Consider the following 21841-nt stretch of genomic DNA (forward strand, 5'->3'; position numbering starts at 1 on the left):
ATCCTCTACTAGGTAGAACTGGATGTGTGTTAAAAGCTAGAGAAAGCAGAGTGTGGTAGCTCATGCCTACAACACTTAACCTCAAGCGGTTAAGGGAAAAAGTTCAGCCTTGGACACAAGCCTGACGGCAGCCTTGTCTGTATAAGGAAACCCTGAGAAAGGAAGAAGGAGAGAGGGCGTGAGACTGGAAAGGCTAAGGAAGTTTCCTTAAATATATTTTCAAAACCAACAGGCTTCTACAGGAAAAAAGAAATACAAATTGGGGGAAATGACATAATTACTTTTAGATATTAACTTACTGTATTTATATTTTATTTAATTATCAAGACCTCTGTGGTACAAAGCAGAGTGTTGCTTTAGATTCAGACACATTTTCTCCCTTTGTGTTAAAAGCAAACCATGTTCTCAGTTAGAATCCTGAAAGGATGAAGTGGGAGTCTGTCGTCCTGACTGGGGGCCAGCTAATGGACCACACTTCATCCCACTCGACTTCAGCACTGAACGCAAACTTCGTCACCATGTTTTAGAACGCTGCCCACACGTGAGATCTCTCCACGTTAAAGAAAAACAGCGAAGACAGCCCACGTTTCTGGAATTTACAAGTTGCTCTCACATACTGAGTCCTTTTACTTTGGGCTTCATAGCTAGGATCTAATGTAATCTAATGCTGTACAAAGGAAACTGGGGGGGGGGGGGACTTAGAACACTGAACCGGTCTGATCAGTATCAGAGGACTGAGAAGGGACTCGGGCTTGCCAGCTTTAACTGGCTTTAGCCAGTTTAAATTAGTTTAACACAAAAGCCTAATTTCAAAGCATTAAAGTTTTCATTTCAGAAATTTAGCATTGGGTATTTTTTAAAGCTTGTTAAATTGTGTAGTCTCTAAGGCTTCGGTTTTGTGTCATTTGATTTCAGCTGTTCAGCAAATATCCTTCCCCATGGGCAATTTGCCAAGAGAAAAAAAAAATGATTTCATACTGCAGTGTCAGAATTTAAAAGAACAGCAGTTAAAATGGTGTCTGCTGTGGCATCTACATACTCTCTACTGCCTGGGGTTCAGGGAAATTTTTTCAAAAACATGTATGGTGGGCAGTCATCACGAGCAACTAAGTTGGGGAAAGGTCACAGTTGGAAAAGCCTAAGATTTGATCATCAGCTTCATGGATTTAAATCAGCTGGAGGCAACCAGGCCCATGGTAGCTCTGATTTTTCCAGGAATTGTTTATTTGATTGTTTGTTTGTTTGTTTCACTCTGTGTGAGAGAGAGAGGGGAGAGGGATAGAGGGAGAGGGGGAGAGGGAAAGGAAGGAGGGAGGAGGAATGGGGGAGGGAGAGAGAGACTACATTACCGGTACAGTAACTAGAGAAATCGGTTCTCTTTCCACATTGTAGGATCATAGAATGTCTCACAATCCCACTTATGTGTTTTTAATTTTATGTGTTAATACTTCCTTCCTCGAAATTGAGTCAAAGGACTTGGAAATATCAAGCTGCTACTGACATAGAAGTCTCATTCCTACTGGGTAGCTCTCATGGTTCTAGAAGGAGCTATGTGAAGTACGGGGCAAACAAAAATTAATCATCCATCTCACTCAACTGTGAATCCTGTGAGCTGTAATTAAAATCATCCTGGCAGGGTATGCTTACTGGTGCAGCAGTGGCACAAATGCTATAGGGGTGACCAACCACTCTCTGGTTGGATTTGAGGCCCAGTCTATAAAATGGAACTTATTCCCAGAACTGTAAACAGGCCACAGAGCCTTAGGCAGAACCTGATGTCATTATCCTGTTAGATGGTTATAGCAGTAAACTGACTTCTAAGGATTTATCATTATAGCCATAGATAATCCCATCTCTCAGCTCTCATCAAAGAATCTGCTTCTTATAGCAGATAATGCAATAGAGGGAAATTTGCACACAGCTGGTCAATAAACAGAGAATGAGACTGCAGTGTGCTCATCCCCAAATGACACACATATATCATAGTGCCTCCTCGCAGGGCTCAGAGATCATCTTGGAAGATGGAGGAGAAAGACTGTAAGAAACTGAGATAGTGCATGACTTCAGAGAAAGTCATTTGTGAACACAACAGGACAATTAACATATCTGACAACAGCTGTAAATACATGCACAAGGTCGAGCCTGACTAAATCCCTCTCTGAAGAGAGGAGAAGGTCAGGACATTCCACCTCTAGTTAAGGAGCTCCTGACTGCTGGGAGAAAGTCAGTTTTCTTTAAGGTTGTGACCCTGACTGGCTACAATGTTTTAGTAAAAGCCCTGATATTTTGCATACACTAGCAGTACTAAGTAGATTCCACAAGCTTAAAACCAACAACAACAAAAAAAGGAGAACACGTGAAATTGTGAAAAAAAGATAGTGGTGGGATTGTAGGAGGAGTGGGAAGTAAGAAGGAATAAGGGTATCCTTTAGCAAAACACACTATATGTAAGTACAAAATGTTCAGTAATTAAATTAAAAATGTATTAACTTACTTATTAGAAAATTTACCTCCAAATAGGAAAAAAATAATACATTTGAATACTAGGGTATTTAAAAAGAAAAAGAAAATATATACTGCACATACCTCAACTTCTCAGTAAATATTAGTAGTAGGATGCTTACTGTAACCATTTGTTTTGCTGATTCATTTAATATTTTGTTGTGTGAGTTTTCTCTGGACATTAATATTTTGTTGAAAATGTTCTCAAGTGTTGCGTGATTCTTCATCCTCGGAAGGTTTAATCAGTGTCCTGAGATCTTTTCCTCTTAGCTTGTGGAAACTGCTTCAGGATGAGGTCAGATTGGGACATTGCTTCTGAGATAAAAAATATACTCATGGACTCAGAAAGTCTAGTATACCTGTTCACATTTACACTAACATGAGGACAGCACATGCTCTGAGATCTGTACATGTGCGCACTAGCATGAGGATGTCATGTGTTCTGAGATCTGTGCACATGTGCACAAACATGAGGATGTCATGTTCTCTGAGAACTATGTACGTGTGCATTAACGTGAGGATAGCATGTGTTCTGAGATCTGTTGCAGAAGAAAAATTCTGTAACCTTAAACAAAACAACCCTTGTAAACAAGTGCAGAAATGACTCTCTGCTGTGCATAAAAGGTTGATGCAGAAACAACACCAAACCAAATCCATAAAAGCTTTAAGATCACTGGCAATAGAAGTCTGTGACATGATAGACACAGTTACTTAGCATCAGCCTGAGAATGCACTGATCCACGCAGTTCCATCTACTCCCTGCTGCCATCTCTAGTCCATGACCACATAGACATTTGTAACCATTTCAAGATGCCCTTAGGTAAAGAGTGAATGGTAGTCTGCCACAGACACTGGGATGCCAGTAACATCATGTTTATTTATTTATTCCTGAAGATTAGAGATAGAACACCAAGCCAGATGGCCTGGGATCAATTGCAGGGGGTGCTACCATAGTGAACAGTGAGAACCGTATCTTGGAAGTTGTCCTCTGACCTCCATATGCATGCACAAAAACACACATACACTATAAATAACAATACATAAATAAATAATGAATAAATACAAATTACATAAAACCACAAAAACCCAGTAACTGTCCATCAGATATGGAATTACACACACACACACACACAAAAAAAAAATTACCCTTAGCAATATAGAGCAATTAAGCAGTCAGGTGCTGGTCAAAAGTCCATGAGGCTCCAAATTGCTAGAAGACAGAGAATGTTCTAAATATCTAGCATCCAGCCCACTATGTGGAGCAATTCCTGACCACAGTAGAGGTCAGTAGATGCTAAACTAGGCCATCTTTCAATGCAACAATCAAGACAGCAGAACAAATCGTGGAAAAATTGAACTGATGGCAAACTGATTCCTGTAGTCAGAAATTACACTCTGCCAGTAACAAACTATTTCTGTAAGGATTTTCCTAAGATATCTCAAAGTCCTAATCAAAGACTGATGGATGGAGGGGTTGTGGGATACCCACTGCTGTAATCACCTGTGCATATCGAACTGTGATTACAAAGGTGCAGCAGAGGAGAAAGGTCAATATAGAAGATACAAAGATAAGCACACTGTATTTGCTATGAGGTTGATGCAAACAAAGTTAAAGTATAAACACCAATTGCATTTCTAAATGAAGAATCATAGAAGGTAATAAAATGCCCTCAAAACAATAAATGCATAGCAAGAAACTTAATAAAACAGAAGCAATATATTAATGAAAAACTTTTGAAGTGTTATTTAAAATATTTAAAGAGCCAAACACATAGAAATGTTCTACGGGACGGTGAATTGAGAGATTGAATATCTTTTTTTTGGCTTTTTTTTTTTTTTGGATTTTGTTTTTTTCGAGACAGGGTTTCTCTGTATAGCCCTGGCTGTCCTGGAACTCACTCTGTAGACCAGGCTGGCCTCGAACTCAGAAATCCGCCTGCCTCTGCCTCCCAAGTGCTGGGATTACAGGCGTGAGCCACCACCGCCCTAGAGAGATTGAATATCTTATAGTAGTGAGTTCTACCCAATTTGGTTTGTCAAATCAATATAATTAAAGACAAAGAAGCAATGATCTAATTTTGGATGTGGTGTTACCAGTTTGTATCTATATACTTGTGTACTTATTTATGCATCTTCCTGTCTTATGGCTTCTATTGCTGTAATAAACTATGACCAAAAGCCACTTGGGGGAGGAAATGGTTCATCTTGGCTTACAATTCTGATGTCACAATTCCACACTGAAGAAATAAGGGAAGTCAGAGCAGACGGGGAGGGAAAAGGGAGTCAAGATCAGGTTTGGGAGGAAATGGGAGAGATATGCAGAGGGTCAGGGAATTGAACAGAGGTGTGTAGCAATGGGGAATGGGAAACTGGGGGTAGAGACCAGAAAGTCCCAGATGCCAGGGAAGCAAGAGGTTCCCAGGACCCAACAGGGATGACATTAGCTGAAACACCCAACAAACGGGAGAGAGAACCTGTAGAGATCATATCCAGAGGTTAGGCACAGCCTCTGGTTGAGGGATGGGGCCACCTACCCACCTCAAAACTATTAACCCAGAATTGCTCTCGTCTAAAGGAAATACAGGGACAAAGAGTGCAGAAGAGCCTGGAGGGGATCCATCTCACACGCAGCCACCAAACCCAGACACTATTGCTGATGCCAAGAAGTGCATGCTGACAGGAGCCTGACACAGCTGTCCCCTGAGAGGCTCTGCCAGAACCAATACAGATGCAGATTCTTGGAGCCAACCATGAGACTGAGCACAGCAGGACCCCAGTGGAGGAGGTAGGGGAAGGACTGAAGGAGTTGAAGAGGTTTGCAACCCTATAGGAAGAACAAAAATATCAACTACCCAGACCTTCCAGAGCTCCCAGAGACTAAACCACCAACTAAAGAGTACACATGGAGGGACCCATGGCTCCAGCTACATATGTAGCAGAGGATTGCCTTATCTGGCATCAATGGGAGGGGAGGCCCTTGGTCCTGTGGAGGCTTGATGCTCCAGTGTAGGAGAATACCAGGGTGGTGAGGTGGGAGTGGGTGGTGGGTTGGGGAGCACCCTCATAGAACCAAGGGAGATGGAATAGGGGGGGTTGCACAGGGGAAACTGGGAAGGGGAATAGAAATGTAAATAAATAAAATAACCAATTTTTAAAAATCTGGAGGCAGGAATGATGCAGAATCTATAAAAGAATGCTGCTTTTGTATCCATTCCTCCGTTGAGGGACACCTGGGTTCTTTCCAGCTTCTGGCTACTACAAATAGGGCTGCTATGAACATAGAAGAACATGTGTCCTTATTGCATGCCTGGGAATTCTCTGGGTATATATATAAAAAATGTGGTATATTTACACAATGGAGTACTATTCAGCCATTAGAAGCAATGAATTAATGAAATTCTTACACAAATGGATGGAACTGGAGAACATCATACTAAGTGAGGTAACCCAGTCTCAAAAGATAAATCATGGTATGCACTCACTGATAAGTGGATATTTACCTAGAAACTTTGAATACCCAAGACATAATCCACATATTAAATGATGTCCAAAAAGAACGGAGGAGTGGCCCCTGGTTCTGGAAAGACTCAGTGTTACAGTATAGGGGAATTCCAGAACAGGGAAGTGGGAAGGAGTAGATGGAGGAACAGGGGGAGGGAAGAGGGTTTATGGGACTTGCTGGGAGTGGGGACCCAGAAAAGGGGAAATCATTTGAAATGTAAATAAAGAATACATTGAATAAAAAAAAAAAAGAAAAAAGAAAAAGAATGCTGCTTACTGCCTTGCTCCTCGTGGTCTATTTAGCCGGTGTTCTTATACAATGTGTTCTTATACAATCCCCTGCCAAGGTGAGCTGATCCTCTCACATCAATAATTAATCAAGAAAATGTGCTACATCTTTGCCTACAGCCCTATATTATGGAGGTATTTCTCAGTTGTGGTTCCCTCTTCTCAGACGATTCTAGCATATATCAAGTTGACAATTAATATAGAATACTGCCTATACGCAATCCAAATGTATTTATTAGAAGAACAAATGACCCAAATGGCTGTGATGCCCTTGAATTAACCAAAGAACAACAAAGACACAACACACCTGAAGACAAGAAACCTAGGATAGGCCTTTCCAGATAGCAAGAGTAAATGGAGTAAATTTTTTACATTGCAAAATCTAAGAATATCAAGTTTTGGTTCTCAGGATGGTGTTGACTGGGATGAACAAGGCAACAGGAACAATATATTGGACCAAGAATCAAATCAAATGCATGAGAGTTTGATTTGTACAGACTTGAACTACGGTAAGAAGAGACTCCTCAGCAAAAGTTGTTGACGCAAAATTGGGAGAAACATCAGGTGAGATACCTACTGATCACACAGACAGACAGACAGACAGACACACACACACAGACACACACACACACCCCACAATACTGTGTAAGTTAAATAACTAAGTCTGACAGATAAAACCATAAAATTTAAAAATACATACTACAAAAAAAACCCTAAGAAAGAGAATAAGTTCTTAAATATAAAAAGACCAAATAATAACACAAAATGTTGACATTCTTGATTATATTAAAATTATAAACCCCTGTCAAAAATATAAAAACTAAAAATTCAAATGACAAACTAGGAGATAGTAGTTTCCCTTTTTTTGATAGATTATCATAAAACTATGTAACGCCACAGACAAATCAATAAAAGTATGGAAATTTTTTCTCATAAGAAAAATAACACCTCTTTACAGAACAGATGATAAAAAAGGCTCAGGATTTTAGAGGTTGTAATTTGGAAAACAGTTGGCATGTAGCAAGGTGTAGGTATATATGTTAACTGCAAGCAAACAGTTGAACTCATACATCAAAGAAGCATATACAAACGTCATTCATCAGTCTTTATAATGGTGACATATTGTCCAAAAATAAATTGATAAGTAAATTATGGCAATTTTATACGGTAGAACTAATATCAATAATCTACAATTACATACAACGACACGGATGAATCTCAGATCAAGAAAACTCAGGTTACAGAAGGATACACATGCAATGAATCCACTGCACATGAAAGAAGCAAAAGAACACAACTGACTGACGCTGGAAAGATACAGGTACAACTGTGAAGAAAGGACAAAGCAAATTTGACCACGAGATCCAAAGAGCCTTTCCCTCCACAGAAGCACAGAAACGACCATACAGCTGTGGGACATGCTGCCTCAGCTTTTCTACATGCTACCTGTGCAGGACGCTACCACTTTTAACCTGTGTCCCTTACTAATTTACATGGTGTTTTATCATTAATTAAGAAAGGAGGGAAGAAAGAGGGAGAGAGGGAAGAAGGGAGGGAGGGGAGAAAAAGAGAGAGGGCGGGAAGGAGGAAGGGAGGGGGAAAGAAGGAAGGGAAAGAAAGAAAAGAAAGAAAGGCAGACAGAAAGGCAGAAAGAAAGAAAGAAAGAAAGAAAGAAAGAAAGAAAGAAAGAAAGAAAGAAAGAAAGAAAGAAAGAAAGAAAGAAAGAAAGAGAAAGGAAAGAAAGAAAGAAAGAAAGGAAAGGAAAGGAAGGAAGGAAGGAAGGAAGGAAAGGAAGGAAGGAAGGAAGGAAAGAAAGAAGGAAAGAAGGAAGGAAGGAAGGAAAGAAAGAAGGAAAGAAGAGAAAGAAAGAAAGAAGAGAAAGAAAGAAAGAAGAGAAAGAAAGAAGAGATAAAGGAAGAGAGAAAGAGAAAGGGAGAGAGAAACAAAGTTGTATACTCTTATCATTGACCTGATAATTTTTAAGTCTGTGTCTTCAATTTATAAAATTAACAATGACTACAAGACTGGTTAAAAATATTGCAGTGCTTAAAACAAGACTTGGCATATTAGGATCATCATGTCAGCTCTATGATCATTTTTAACACTAATTTCATGTCTATTGCTGCAACTATAATCATCAATGTAACTGAAGAACCTAAGGACTCTCTTCCCACCCAATCTCTTACTTTTCTCCACCAACAATAAAATCTAAATCAATCTGATGAAATCTCACTTCACTTGACTACTTCTTAACCTTACCTACCTGACGTTCTCATCACAAGTTTTTCTGTCTAAAACTTCTATAGTTTCTGACTCTATTAATGTGATCTGGTAGGTTGCCTGTCAGCATAAGGATATTATACTGAAGAGATGCCGGTGCTGAGAGTACTTGCAGTTCTTGCAGATGACCAGTTTCAATTCCCAGCATCCACATGATAGCTCTGAGTCGTTTATAACTCCAGTTCAAGAAAACTTGGTGCTTTCTCTGGCATCACTGACAACAGGCACACATGTGGTACAAAATACTCACACAGAGAGGATGAAAATAATTAATTCTTTTTCAAAAGAAAAGGATAAGGGCTACTTGATGTTCTACTAGAGAACTGGGATTTGGTTCACAGCACCCATATGGTAAATAACAATCATCTGCAACTCCAGTTCCAGGAGATCAGACACCTTCTTTTGGCCTCCATTGCACTGCATACATATGGTGCATAAACATACATACAGGCAAAACACCCCTACACTTAAAATAAAATGAAATCTTCTTTTAAAAATAAAATGTTATCTGAGGGATATTCAATGCTTCTATTTTTTATCATTCCCCCTAAAACAAAGTCTTTCATCACCAGTGTCTGTTATAATAAACAGTCAGGTTAGGAGTGCAGCCCAGCGGCGGAGCACGTGCTTACCACATGCAAGGCTCTGAGGGACTAAGTCGATAATTCCTTGATAGCATTAGCCTTCCATGGCTACAGGATCAGAGTAGCAGGTCACCGCGTAATGCTCTGGTCCAACATGTTACCCTGAGTGACAATGTCACTTATCCGTGTCCATGAGATTCTTCTAACTGGGAAATGAATGAATTAACATGGAAACGGCGGAATCAGGGAGCTCCTTTGGAGCTAAGTAAAAACAGCACATCGGCCTCTCCTCCGTTCAAAGACAACAGTGTCACGGAAACGACAAAATGGGATCTCTCTGTAAAGAGAAGCTGCAGGCTCTGCTGTCAGAGTGTTGGGATCCTGAGGCGAGGAAGGTGGCTAGCAGATGCGTTAAGTGTGCAAATACAAGAGACCGCAGGTCAGAAATGAAAGCAGAGTGGAGTCGGCGGAAACTGCTGATGGCAAAGGAGAGATGCTAAGCAGGAAGGTCAAGAGAAGTCTGCCTCTGCGGTCAGGAAAACCCGCCCCAAGAAGGCTCTCGCCCACGCAAAGACGCGCAGGCAGACTCAGCAGCAGCCGTTTATATTCAGCCAGAAAAGAAATCTCAGAGATCTCATTCTGAGAGCCTGAGTTCTTACAGACACTAATGGTGATGACGGTAGCACCTATCTGTTACAGCATTCTGAGCTCACAATCTTTGACTTGTTTCAAAAATACTAATGCGAAATTCTGTCGTTTTCTTATTTGAGGATTTTTCTTCTGGTTTTCCGGTGTCTCTCTGTTTTACACAAAGCCAGTTGCTGTGCAACCAAGATTTCCTTTCCACTATTTATTTGTCTCTGATATTCCACGTATTTCTTCCTTTCTTGATTTCTGTTCTCATTTGAATGAAGGTGTCCCCCAAGTGACTTCTTTGTGAGTACATTAGATATACATCTTATCAACCTCCAATATATGAAAACAAGTTCGACTGGGGCTGAGGTGATGGCTCGGTGGGTAAAGTTCTACCCATCCACCTGGAGTCTGGACCTACCAATCTCCGTGGAAAGCCAGGCTGGCTTGTAGCTAGCTCACTTGTAATCCTAGCACTCAGAAGTCAGAAAACGCAAAGCAACAGAGAAGATGCACTGCCTCCAAACTCTACAATCCAAAGATATCAAGCTCTACTACATTTCTGCAGCTCCCCTGATGTGTGCTGTGTTTTCAGCGACTGCCCCTATGGCAAGTTTGATGACAGCATATTTAAACTGAACATTGCCACCAAAGTAGTCTGCACCTCCTGGTCAACATCCTCTGCATGTTTTATTCATTTAATTCTTGTTTTGCTATCAAGAACATAGCAGGCCTTCAGTAGTTTTCTTATTCTACTGGTGAGTGACAATGCAATGAAAATATCTGTGTGTAGACATGCACCTCTTATTATTTTCAGAGCTCGGATTTCCTAAACTAAAATATAGAATCTTAGAGCTATTCAGTAAGTTCAAACTGTAGTAATCATTGGGAAGAGTCATAATTCAAGTCAATGGATGATAATTCTTTGGCTTATGGAAAGACTCGAGGGAGGAATCAGCTTTTTAAAGACTGGGTGGTGCTCCTTTCCACTGCCTTATAAATCAGTAAGAAAATATGCCTTTTAGGTTGAATGAACATGACCTTAGAAACAGCAGCTTCTGTTCTGCCAAAAGTGAGTCATAATGTGCACCAGATAAATCCAGCCATAGGTTTTGTGGACAGCACATCTTTACAGAGGCAACGGAGCAGGCAGAGTCTCTGTCCATTGGATGATCCGGGATGCGCTTTCAAGGCTGTTCAAAGAAGATCATCTCCTGAATTACGATTTCCCTCTCATCCTAACGACTCCAGTGTGATATCAATGTAAGGTAATGAGGTAATGGTATATAACTGATCAAATGGAGACCAAATTGAACAAAATCAGATTTTTCAAGAATATTGGAGAATTAGAATTTTCTCATATTTCACTGATTTCTTTTTCTTTTTCAGGATTATGGAAGGGGGGAAAAAAGGCAACCTAATTCTTTCTAATTATTTAAGTTCTAAAAGCAAAGCACCGAATGCCCTATCTGTTACTTTCTAACCCTGGAATCACCAAAGGGCACTGGTAATGTGACACTAGCAAACTGGGGTTTCTGCTAAATGCTTGGCCATTAACTCTGGGTGGCAAGCCTGATCTGTCTTTCTCACCACAGGTCACTTGGGAAAGTATCACCCACGGTTTAGTCCATGTTCAGTCACGAATCTTGTTTCTTAAAGCAAAAAAAAAAAAAAAAAAAAAAAAAAAAAAAAAAAAAAAAAAAAAACATTTCAATAGATTCCAGGATCGCTTTCAAGGTGCTAGCCTGCCAAAATGATACAGAAGTCAGAGGTGTCTGGGCCATGATGTCACAGAGCCTGCCGAGGCTGGCACCCCCAGCTTCTAGCTTTGGAACACATTTCTCCTTTATCGTCTGCCATTAAGAAAACACTGATAATTTAAAACCAATTTTGACAGTTCTCCATGTGCACCAGAGTAAAACTGGATAAAGCAATGGACAGGGTGTACGATCAGAAGCAAAGAACCAAGCGCCTTAATGTATGTGATATCTAAACCCAGGAAGGCCAAAGGCACACATTTCCACTCACATAAGGCCTTAGCTTGTGGATGGCTCTCTGGTCCATCTTTCTCACCATAGGCCACATGAGGGAAATGTAGGTTATGTGGATAAAGCATAAGAAACTAAACAAATGAGCTAAAGGGTCAAGAGAGCTGCTGCATGCAGTGAGGTGGATGATTGACAGATGCCTAAAGTTAAAGCAGATTGTGGGGACGAGAGATAGAAAGGGGAGGAAAATTCACCACAACAAATTTTGATTGAAAATGCCATAACCATCTCTACTATGTTGTAAGCTAATTAAAATAAAGTGGTTTATAGAACCAAACAGGGTTTTGAGGCGGCTATCAGCTAATTAGCAGTTCATTATAATTTTAGGAAAATATTCCTGCAAGAATCAAATGGCAGATGCCCAGTAAATAATTTTAACCAACTGAATTTGAGTAAAGATTGTCAGTAAAATCATTTTAGCTCTTTATTTTCCTATTGGTTAAGAATAAGATTTCCACAAAGGCTCTATTTGCATTTTTTCCAGAAAAGAGCAAAACATGACTGTTTTTTTTTTTTCAGTTCTACATTTGAATTTCACTACACGGAATCCTACACAGTGTGTTTCCTTCAGTCAAATGCAGAAATAGACATAAGAAATGTGCCTGTGGTTTCTTAGTGGATTCCAGCAAACCTTGAGAAAAATTAAAGTACAGAAAATGAAAAAAAAAAAGATTAATGCTCATTCTTGTTAAACATTGTAAAATAGAAATAACAGGGGAAATCTCAGCTCTCCATATGAATGAGCTAAACCCCGCCATTAACAGTCAATGGAGACATCGTATTAAACATCTGGACTTTCCTCCTCACTCAGTACAAGACTTGTCCTCATGTGGACCTCTGGGACCCAGATACTCATGCAGGTGCTGCTGGCCTCGCCCTTCCTCCTTCCGGCCTCAGGCTCTTCCTCCTTCCGGCCTCGGGCTCTTCCTCCTCCGGGCTCTTCCTCCTTCCGGCCTCGCTCTTCTTCCTTCTGCCCTCAGGCTCTTCCTCCTTCCTGCCTTGCTCTTCCTCCTTCTGCCCTCAGTCTCTCCTCCTTCCGGCCTCGGGCTCTTCCTCCTTCCGGCCCCGCTCTTCTTCCTTCTGCCCTCAGGCTCTTCCTCCTTCCTGCCTTGCTCTTCCTCCTTCTGCCCTCAGGCTCTTCCTCCTTCCGGGCCTCGCTCTTCCTCCTTCTGCCCTCAGGCTCTTCCTTCTTCCGGCCTTTCACTCTTCCTCCTTCCGGTCTTGGGCCCTTCCTCCTTTCTGCCTCGGGCTCTTCCTCCTTCTGGCCTTGCCCTTCCTCCTTCCTGTCCTCGACTCTTTGCCCTCTCTACCTATGCTCTGGAATGTTTCTCCACACAACTACAGAGTTCAAGCCTTTACTTTTCTTAAATCTTTAGCTTAAATGCCATCTTCACAATAAGATGTATGCTGACCATCCCACACAAAGTGGCAACTGTCCTGCCGCATCTCTGTTACCTCTGGTTCCCTTCCTCGGCTCTGGGCTTTCCTTATTTCTGAAACATGTTCGTATCATCTTCTAAACCTTACTAAACTATATATCATGATTCTTTTCTCCCATACTATAACACAGACACTAAAGCCTAAGACATTTAGCTTTACTCCCCATATTGTCCCCCATTCTGACGATAATCCCAGGCATACAGCACCCAGTTGATTATTTTCCGAATAAATGACTGAAAGATGATATTTTTATGTGAAGAGAAAGCACAAGATACTCACTACAGGCACTAAAAACATCATTTCACAAATACACATTACTGCCAAGTATCCATCCAAATACATTCTGATGACTGTGTTAGTCACGATTTCATTGATGTAAACAAAAGGATCTCAAGGAGGGAAAGATTTATGTTGCTCACAGTGTCAGAAAATTCAGGGTTGGGGGGGCATGGCAAGGCAGCTCGGTGCACAGTGACTAGGATGGGCTCTGAGGGGCTGCCCACTCTAACAAGCTTTGGCATTTTTTCTCCTCTTATGCCGTTCTTCCCCCAGCCTATGAGATGATACCACCAACATTTATCACAGGTCTTTCCTCCCTAGCTAATTCTTGCACAGAAACATCAAGAGGTGTCCTTTGCTAAAACAGAGCCCTCTCAAACCAAGCCCATCCTTCATCAACGTGAAACCACAGGCAGCATTTACTCAAACCATGACAGTACATTCACAATCACCCAAAGGCTTGCATCCATCTCAATGGAGACTTCCCTCAGCTCACCACCAAAATTCCTTATCATCTTAACTTCTCTTGCTGTTCTAAAGTCCAAGTTCACAGTGTGCTTGAGACTCAAGTCTCTATGACACAATGGCAAAAAGCAGACATTCAGATTCCATGATGGAGAAATGAGAGACAAGCGGGGACAGATCTAATCAAAGTAAGAGAAAGACTAGCTGAGTAAACATTGCATCCTGCAGCTCCACACCCTGCCTCTTGGACGTGCGTTGCCACAGTGAAGTCTATGGAGGGATTACACAAGCAGCCATAACCCCACATCTCTGCTCAGCACGTCCCACATGCGTTCATGCCTGTGCTGGCTCTGTTAACTGTCTGGAGCTTCCTCAGCAAGCCAGACGTCTGCTCCTGGCATCACTACCTTCATGGAGTCGCCTCCGTATCTTCAGTTTTGCACCCACGGCTTTAAACATCACCCTTTCCCGGGATGCCTGCAAGGATTCTGATTATGCCACATATAAACCTACCCCCACATACAGATTTTTCTTTGAAATATGAGTAGAAACATTCTTCCAACGCTGCATAACTATTACATTCCATATGCCTTCAAACTGAGCATCGTGTGTGTCAAGGACTTCCGCAAGTGGCAGCAGTAGCCAATGCTCCATGAATCATGGCTATCATGGCTTCCAAATGTCTGGGTGGCTGAAGATAGGGAAACATTCATAGAGGCCCTGCTTTAAATATAAAGCAATTTAAAAGCTTCGATATATATGCATATATGTATACATATATGAACTTAATCTTGAGAATTTATCATTAACTTATACAATGATATGGCTATATCTATTACCACTGAACTACATAACAAAAATAGTCAAAACCTGAAAAATACACATTATATATTTATTTGACCACAAAGAAGAAATGAATTCACCATCAAAAATGTTATCAGTAGGGCTGTCAATCCTCATTTCGTCATGGAATGAAATATTTCACATTAGTTTGCTGTGTGTCGAAACAGTTTAGAATGTGCCTCTGTCCCTGCGGTGTCTGATTTGATAGCGCATAAAACCAAGCTACACTTTGATCCATCCATACTTTTTATTCATAGATTCAGGATATAAATATTTCACTGTCATAAAGAAGAGAAGTCCACTGAGATTAGCAATTCAGTTGTGGAATCACCACGAATGCTGACAATAAATCCAGTTCTATACATCTCAGCTTATTCATGTTGAATCCCTGGGGGGAAGACACAAAGTGCTCTCCAGCATGCCTGTATTTTTGTCTCACTAGCCAACTGACTAACCAATTGATTAGTAATGTGTAAGGCTGCCACGAATCTCCACTGTAATACCAAAGCCAGTAACCAGTTGGATTCCCCAAACCCAACCCTGGTTAATATTATACATATTTTACATCTGATCTTTAATGCTCTCATTGTAAATAAAAATACCTTAAATGTAAGTTACCATCAGCAATGATACGTTGGCTTGGCAGCGTTTTTCCCTTGGTTTGAGCAGTGCTGCCTGCCCAGAGCAGCTGGCTCTTTGCGGGAGTGTCTTCCTTCTTGTATTCCTATCTTTGCGCTGAAGCTAATAAACTCATCAATTTCTCCTCTGAAGTTCCTCTTAGGTGGCTTTTTTTGTGTATGAGCATGACTGGATCCTATAGTGACTTTCCTTGGGTGTCCAAATTTCAGCCTATGGTATCAGATTGATACTGTGTTCTCTGATTTGTGGGCTGGGTTGCAGATGTTGGTTTAAGTCCTCTCAGGGTCCCAAGTCTCCTAGAATATTGAAACTGGGTTTGCTGTAAGTAGTTTCCTCCATCTGAAACAAGAGTCATGACCAATGGGCAGGTACAACTTTCCACCTTCTTTACAGATGGTCTGAGTCTGGGATGAAGGCAGACAGTCTCCATCAGCTACAGGAGCTACATTCTGCTTCTTTTGTAATTCAAGCCTCCATGAAGGCAAGGGTATTTGACAGCACTAAAGTTTTGTTTCAGTTGCTTTACTGTATTTTATAGGGACTGAAGTTGCTTCTCTCTTTGTTCTTTGTGATGTAAATCTGCCTTTGACTGTGACCAACACTTTTTAGTCTGACCTCAATAAAAACATATGAAAGCCAATTTTTCTTCAAAGAAAAGCAAAGAGCTGTTGATGCTCCCAGCTTGAAAGGATGCTTTAGACAAACACGGCCATAAGAGAAACTATCAGGACTGTCTAGATGTGTAGTGGTCTCACAGGTGTACTGAAAAAGCTCCCCTTTCAGAAACATGCGTGCAGCCAGAAGGTACACAAAAATGCTGGGTGCCTGGCACCTCAGTCACCCACTCGTTCTAAGATATTTAGGTTTACAAACCACAGAAGAGAGTAAAACTTACTCAGAGATGATACTTTGAAGGAAAAGTTTATAAGCAACATACTTGACCAAGATACAGCCCTGACTAAGTCACATCAAAATTAAAGAAAATTGTCCATTCAAGTCCAAGCTGTCCTTGAAAACCCCATCTGATTTTGTGCACAAGACTGTAGTACCTAGAAACTTTCTAGGTACCTAGAAAACAGTATTCTCTCATGGTAATATTAACCCTCAAGTGGCCAAAACAGAGAACACTGAAACTCAATTTTATGTAGATTTATTTTTTTACTTGTATGTGTATGAATGTTTGCCCATATGTATGTATGTGTACTGCATGCATCCAGTACCTTCAGGAGCCAGAAAAGGGCGATGAATTCCCTGGAATTGAAATTACCTTTGCTTTATATATATTGGATATTAGCCCTCTATCTGATGTAGGGTTGGTGAAGATCTTTACCCAATTTGTTGGTTGCCAAAAAACTCAAGAAGTTAGACTCCAGAAAACCAAATAACCCTATTAAAAAATGGAGTACAGAATTAAACAAAGAATTTTCACCTGAAGAACTTCGGATGGCAGAGAAGCATCTTTAAAAATGCTCAACTTCATTAGTCATTAGGGAAATGCAAATCAAAACAACCCTGAGATTTCACCTTACACCAGTCAGAATGGCTAAGATTAAAAATTCAGGAGACAGCAGATGTTGGCGAGGATGTGGAGAAAGAGGAACACTCCTCCACTGCTGGTGGGGTTGCAAATTGGTACAACCACTCTGGAAATCAGTCTGGCAGTTCCTCTGAAAACTGGGCACCTCACTTCCAGAAGATCCTGCTATACCACTCCTGGGCATATACCCAGAAGATTCCCCAGCATGTAATAAGGATACATGTTCCACTGCGTTCATAGCAGCCCTATTTATAATTGCCAGAAGTTGGAAAGAACCCAGGTATCCCTCAACAGAAGAGTGGATGCAAAAAAAATGTGGTATATATACACAATGGAGTACTAATCAGCCATTAGAAACAATGAATTCATGAAATTCTTAGGCAAGTGGATGGAGCTGGAGAACATCATCCTAAGTGAGGTAACCCAGACTCAAAAGATGAATCATGGTATGTACTCACTAATAAGTGGATATTAACCTAGAAAACTGGAATACCCAAAACATAATCCACAGATCAAATGAGGTACAAGAAGAATGGAGGAGTGGCCCCTTGTTCTGGAAAGACTCCATGAAGCAGTATAGGGCAAAACCAGAACAGGGAAGTGGGAAGGGTTGGGTAGGAAAACGGGGAGGGAAGGGGGCTGATGGGACTTTAGGGGAGTGGGGGTCCAGAAAAGGGGAAATCATTTGAAATGTAAATAAAAAATATATCAATAAATTAAAAAAAAAAAAAAGAAATTACCTTTGCTTCAAAGCCACTAAGTGGATGCTGAGAACTTAGCATGGGCCTCTGCAAAAGCAGCAAGTGTTTGTAACTGCTGGTCCATTCCTCTACACCCTGGAATTCTAAAATTGTAACAATTTATATGTTCAATTGGGAAACTGTTTTAAAGCTGAAGACTAGAAGATTGTTCCCAGTGGTACTTCAAAGATCTGCTCCCTACAAATAGTTCATTAAAACGTAACTAAGATTCTCTTTATCTAATAAAGTTTCATTTGATGCTGTCTTGTGACCCTCCCTTCCCTTTTGCTTTCAACCCACCCCTCAGCCCCCGACTCCCAACCCCCAACCCCACCCCTATGATTTTTTTCTACTGAAGAAAAGACCCATTCCTTAAATCTTAGCCAAACACTTGTAGGAAAGCCAATGTGCTGTGACATTGCTCTAGAGGGAAGAAAATATGAAGACCCCACCCTTCCTGTTCACCTCCTCCCTGTCCCCACTTTTTCTCACACAAAAGCACTTTGTGTCCTAAAATTTTCTGGATAAAGATTTGAGGAACATAGCCTATATCTTCTTTAGGGTGACTTTGAACAAATCTGTTTCCCGCCCTTGCCTTCTAGTAACATCTGGACTAAACATCTGCCAGGGCTGCTTCTGTACCCAACTGTGCTGCTGCAGCTTTCTTCTCTCCAAGGATTAGGAATCCACCACTTCGCCACGGCATCTGGCTTCTGCTATTGGTCAGGAAAGCATGACATTAAGGGACCGGCCTATCTGGGAAGCTGTGGCTTCCCTCTGAGCCCCTCCACTTGTTTGTTTGTTTGTTTGTTTGTTTGTTTAGATTCTCCAGCCTCATCAGTACAATCCCTGCATCTCTCACATGTAGCTCCTTAGACACCCAGGATGTCTTGCCTTCCCCTCCTATCAACCCCTTAGGAGAAAGTAAACTATTAATAAGAACAAACCAGAGTCTTTCCAATCTCAACTCTGTCATGTGTGTCTAATTTCTCCCAAGTACTGAAACCACTCAGATTGCAACATGGCCTTCAACAGGTCTCTACCATTTCTGTCACAAATTGACTTACTTCTGGGTTCTCTTCAGCTTGTCCAACTACAGAATTACATCCTTTTGATGGAAATGTCTACACATAACATGTCTTCACTTCTCACAGAAGAGAACTCCTTCACAGGAGTGAACTTAGAACTTAGCACTTAGAACTTTAGAACAACCAGACACTCTTCCATAGTTAAGATGGGATCGGAAGACAGTAGTGAAAGAAAAGAAGGGGCTTGTTACTCTCCTCAGGATCTGACTTGTTACTAGCTAAGGATCATGGGATTTTAACACAGCTGACCTGTAAACAGCTGTACCCTCTTGACTAAGAAAGTCTCACAAATGAGATTACAAACCATTTTTGCTCAAAACACCGTGTCTTTTCCTCGTTTTGGTCAAAGGAGACATAGCCAGGACAGCAAGAACGACAGTGGACACAGGAAGAGGCCTCTGTGCTTCCTGGCCTACGCTTTCATCACAATACCTCGTTCTTCTCTGTTGACTTATGTAGTGCAACTTACAACCTCATTGATGGAAGGAATTTTATTTAGATAAAAAGTAATTCCTAAACATTTGACTTGAATACCTGATGCTTCCAGAAAAAATGGTGGGTCACAACCAGGGTGACGATTCTACAAGAATGTTTGACTGGCTAGTAATTCCTGGTTGTAGAGAGTGAGAATGTTACAGATAAATCAGCAGATTTACTCTAAGACTTCATATCTACCCATTGCTCTCTTCCTTCTGTGCTCACCTAACAACCATTTAACTGTGAGGTCAAATATTTGGAATGTATTCTTTGCAGAGTACTGGTTTCTAACAACCCAGAAGCTAAAGATGCCATTAAGACAACATGTAGGACTAAAACAGAGACTCCCTGCCTTGCTGGAACCACCTACCTCTTCTCTCTACCAATGCATTTGCTAAATCCTTGATTATGATTTTCTTTTTCCCCCCTGAGATTATAAAATGTTCACTACTTCCAGTGTTGCAGCACGTTGTTCAAGGCAATATGAACGTGTGTCCCTGTTCATGCACATTTAGCTCTGAATAAACTGATTTATGATTTGAACAGAAAGCTGTACTTTGTATGGACAACATAGTCTTTTTAGCTTAGATACAGATTACATTCTTTGAACAAGGCTTTAAAACCAGGAGTTCACATACATGCAGCTACATATGTGTATGTGTAAGGTACATCTGTGCCTATTTCTTAAATCTATTTCTTGGTGTGTGAATTCTGTACTCAACAAACTCCAACTTGCTTCACTCTCCTGAAATTCTTTACGGTGATGAAGTGAAGCATCCAGCTACCCTGGAGCAAAGGTCCCGGAGAAGACTGCAGGTAGCTGGGCTGACACGCAGACTTCCAAATCTTCTGATTGATTTGATAGTCTATGAACTTGAAAACTGTCTTTTACAGAATTCTTTCCTAATATGATGAAAGCATGGTAAAAATTAAAGCAAAAAGACTTCTAAATATACCCAAACTGTTCAGTCAGACAGGCTCAGTTGATGCACTTTGCCCTACATGCCCTGAAGCCAGCGACTAATTAATAAACAAACTCCAATAGAATGCCTTAGACCATCTAATAGTTTTGCATGACTACTGTAAAGCTCTCGTAAAATAAATTTGCTTTTATAAGAGGAATTGCCTGTCGAGAGCTCTTATAATAAGAGAAGACTGTGAGTTACACTTGATAGCAAGCCTCACCTTAGACCAGTTTATCTCAGTCAGCCTTTTACCCATGTTTTCTTTATCTCTGCAAAGATGAGTATCTAGGTCTAAGTTCTAGTTCTTAAAAAAAAAAAAATTCTTGTCTCATCAAAAAGTCAAAATCCAAAATTAGAGTTGCTTCACTCTCTAATCAATTGGTGAAAAAAAGTAAGTAATAGAAATTCCAAGTCTCTAAGGAAAAGAGAGCTTAGAAGCTAGCAAATGAAAGCACTAAATGAAAAGTTCCAGATCTGTGTGTGTGTGTGTGTGTGTGTGTACTGTGAAACATGCAGGAAAGATTATTGCTGTGCACTTATTTGTGTGTTGTTGTCTTAGCTTTTTATTGCTGTGAAGAGACACCATAACCAAGGCAACTCATATAAAAAAATTCATCTGGGGCTGGCTTACAGTTGCAGAGATTTACTCCTCTATCATCATGTCAGGAAGCATGGCGTGCAGACAGATGTGGTGCTAAAGGAGCCGGGAGTTCTACATCTTGATCAGAAGGTCACAGAAGGGGACCGACTGTTTCCTGAGGCACCCGAGAGGCTCTCTTCCACACTGGGCAGAGCCTGAGCATAGAGGCCTTAAAGCCCACCCACACCATGACACACTTCCTCTAACAAGGCCACATCTCCTAATAGTGTCACTCCCTATGGTAAAGCACTCAAATTCATGAATCAATGGGGTCCAGACCTATTGGAAACATCATAGTTGTCTTTATGATATTAAACTGATAAACAGATGAGCACTTATAAATTAAGTAAAATGAATCCAAAAGCATCTCAAAGTTCATGTGATTTGGGAAATATTTAAGGTTCTGCTAAAGTAAGTGACACTAATTAGATAGCTATATCATTTTTAAATAACTTAAACTTCTAAAACAATTACTGTGTTTGTCTAAACTGTATAAATGGCTCGGTGGTTGGGAGCACTGGCTGATCGGACAGAGGACCTAGGTTCCATTCTCATAACCCACACTGCAGCTCACAATCATCTGTAATCCACTTCTTTGGCATCCGATGTCCTTCTCTGGCCTCTTGCGGGCACCAGGCACCCACGGTGTGCATGCACAAGTTGGCAGAGCACCCATAGGTACAAAAACAAATAAATGCTAAAATGTATAAACACCTGAGTATATTATTTGATATTAGTAAAAGGCAATGAATATTTTAGTATATTTCTATATCCAAGGATTGTATTATTAAAAATGTGTATTCTGCTGCAGAAGTTACTTGGTGGAACTCAGAAGCACGGGATTGAGTGCCTTTGCCTGGGGTTCAGAGGGGTGAGCGAAAACATGGGCACT

The 21841-nt window shown here is 40.8% G+C and overlaps 1 protein-coding gene across 9 annotated transcripts in view; it reads right to left on the bottom strand.

Moving 5' to 3' along the window:
* Positions 1–21841, bottom strand: part of Inpp4b (inositol polyphosphate-4-phosphatase type II B) — a 762101-nt gene that overhangs the window by 699141 nt on the left and 41119 nt on the right. The window lies entirely within an intron of this gene.

This window comes from Apodemus sylvaticus, chromosome 21 (assembly GCF_947179515.1).
Source record: "Apodemus sylvaticus chromosome 21, mApoSyl1.1, whole genome shotgun sequence".
Taxonomy (NCBI): domain Eukaryota; kingdom Metazoa; phylum Chordata; class Mammalia; order Rodentia; family Muridae; genus Apodemus; species Apodemus sylvaticus.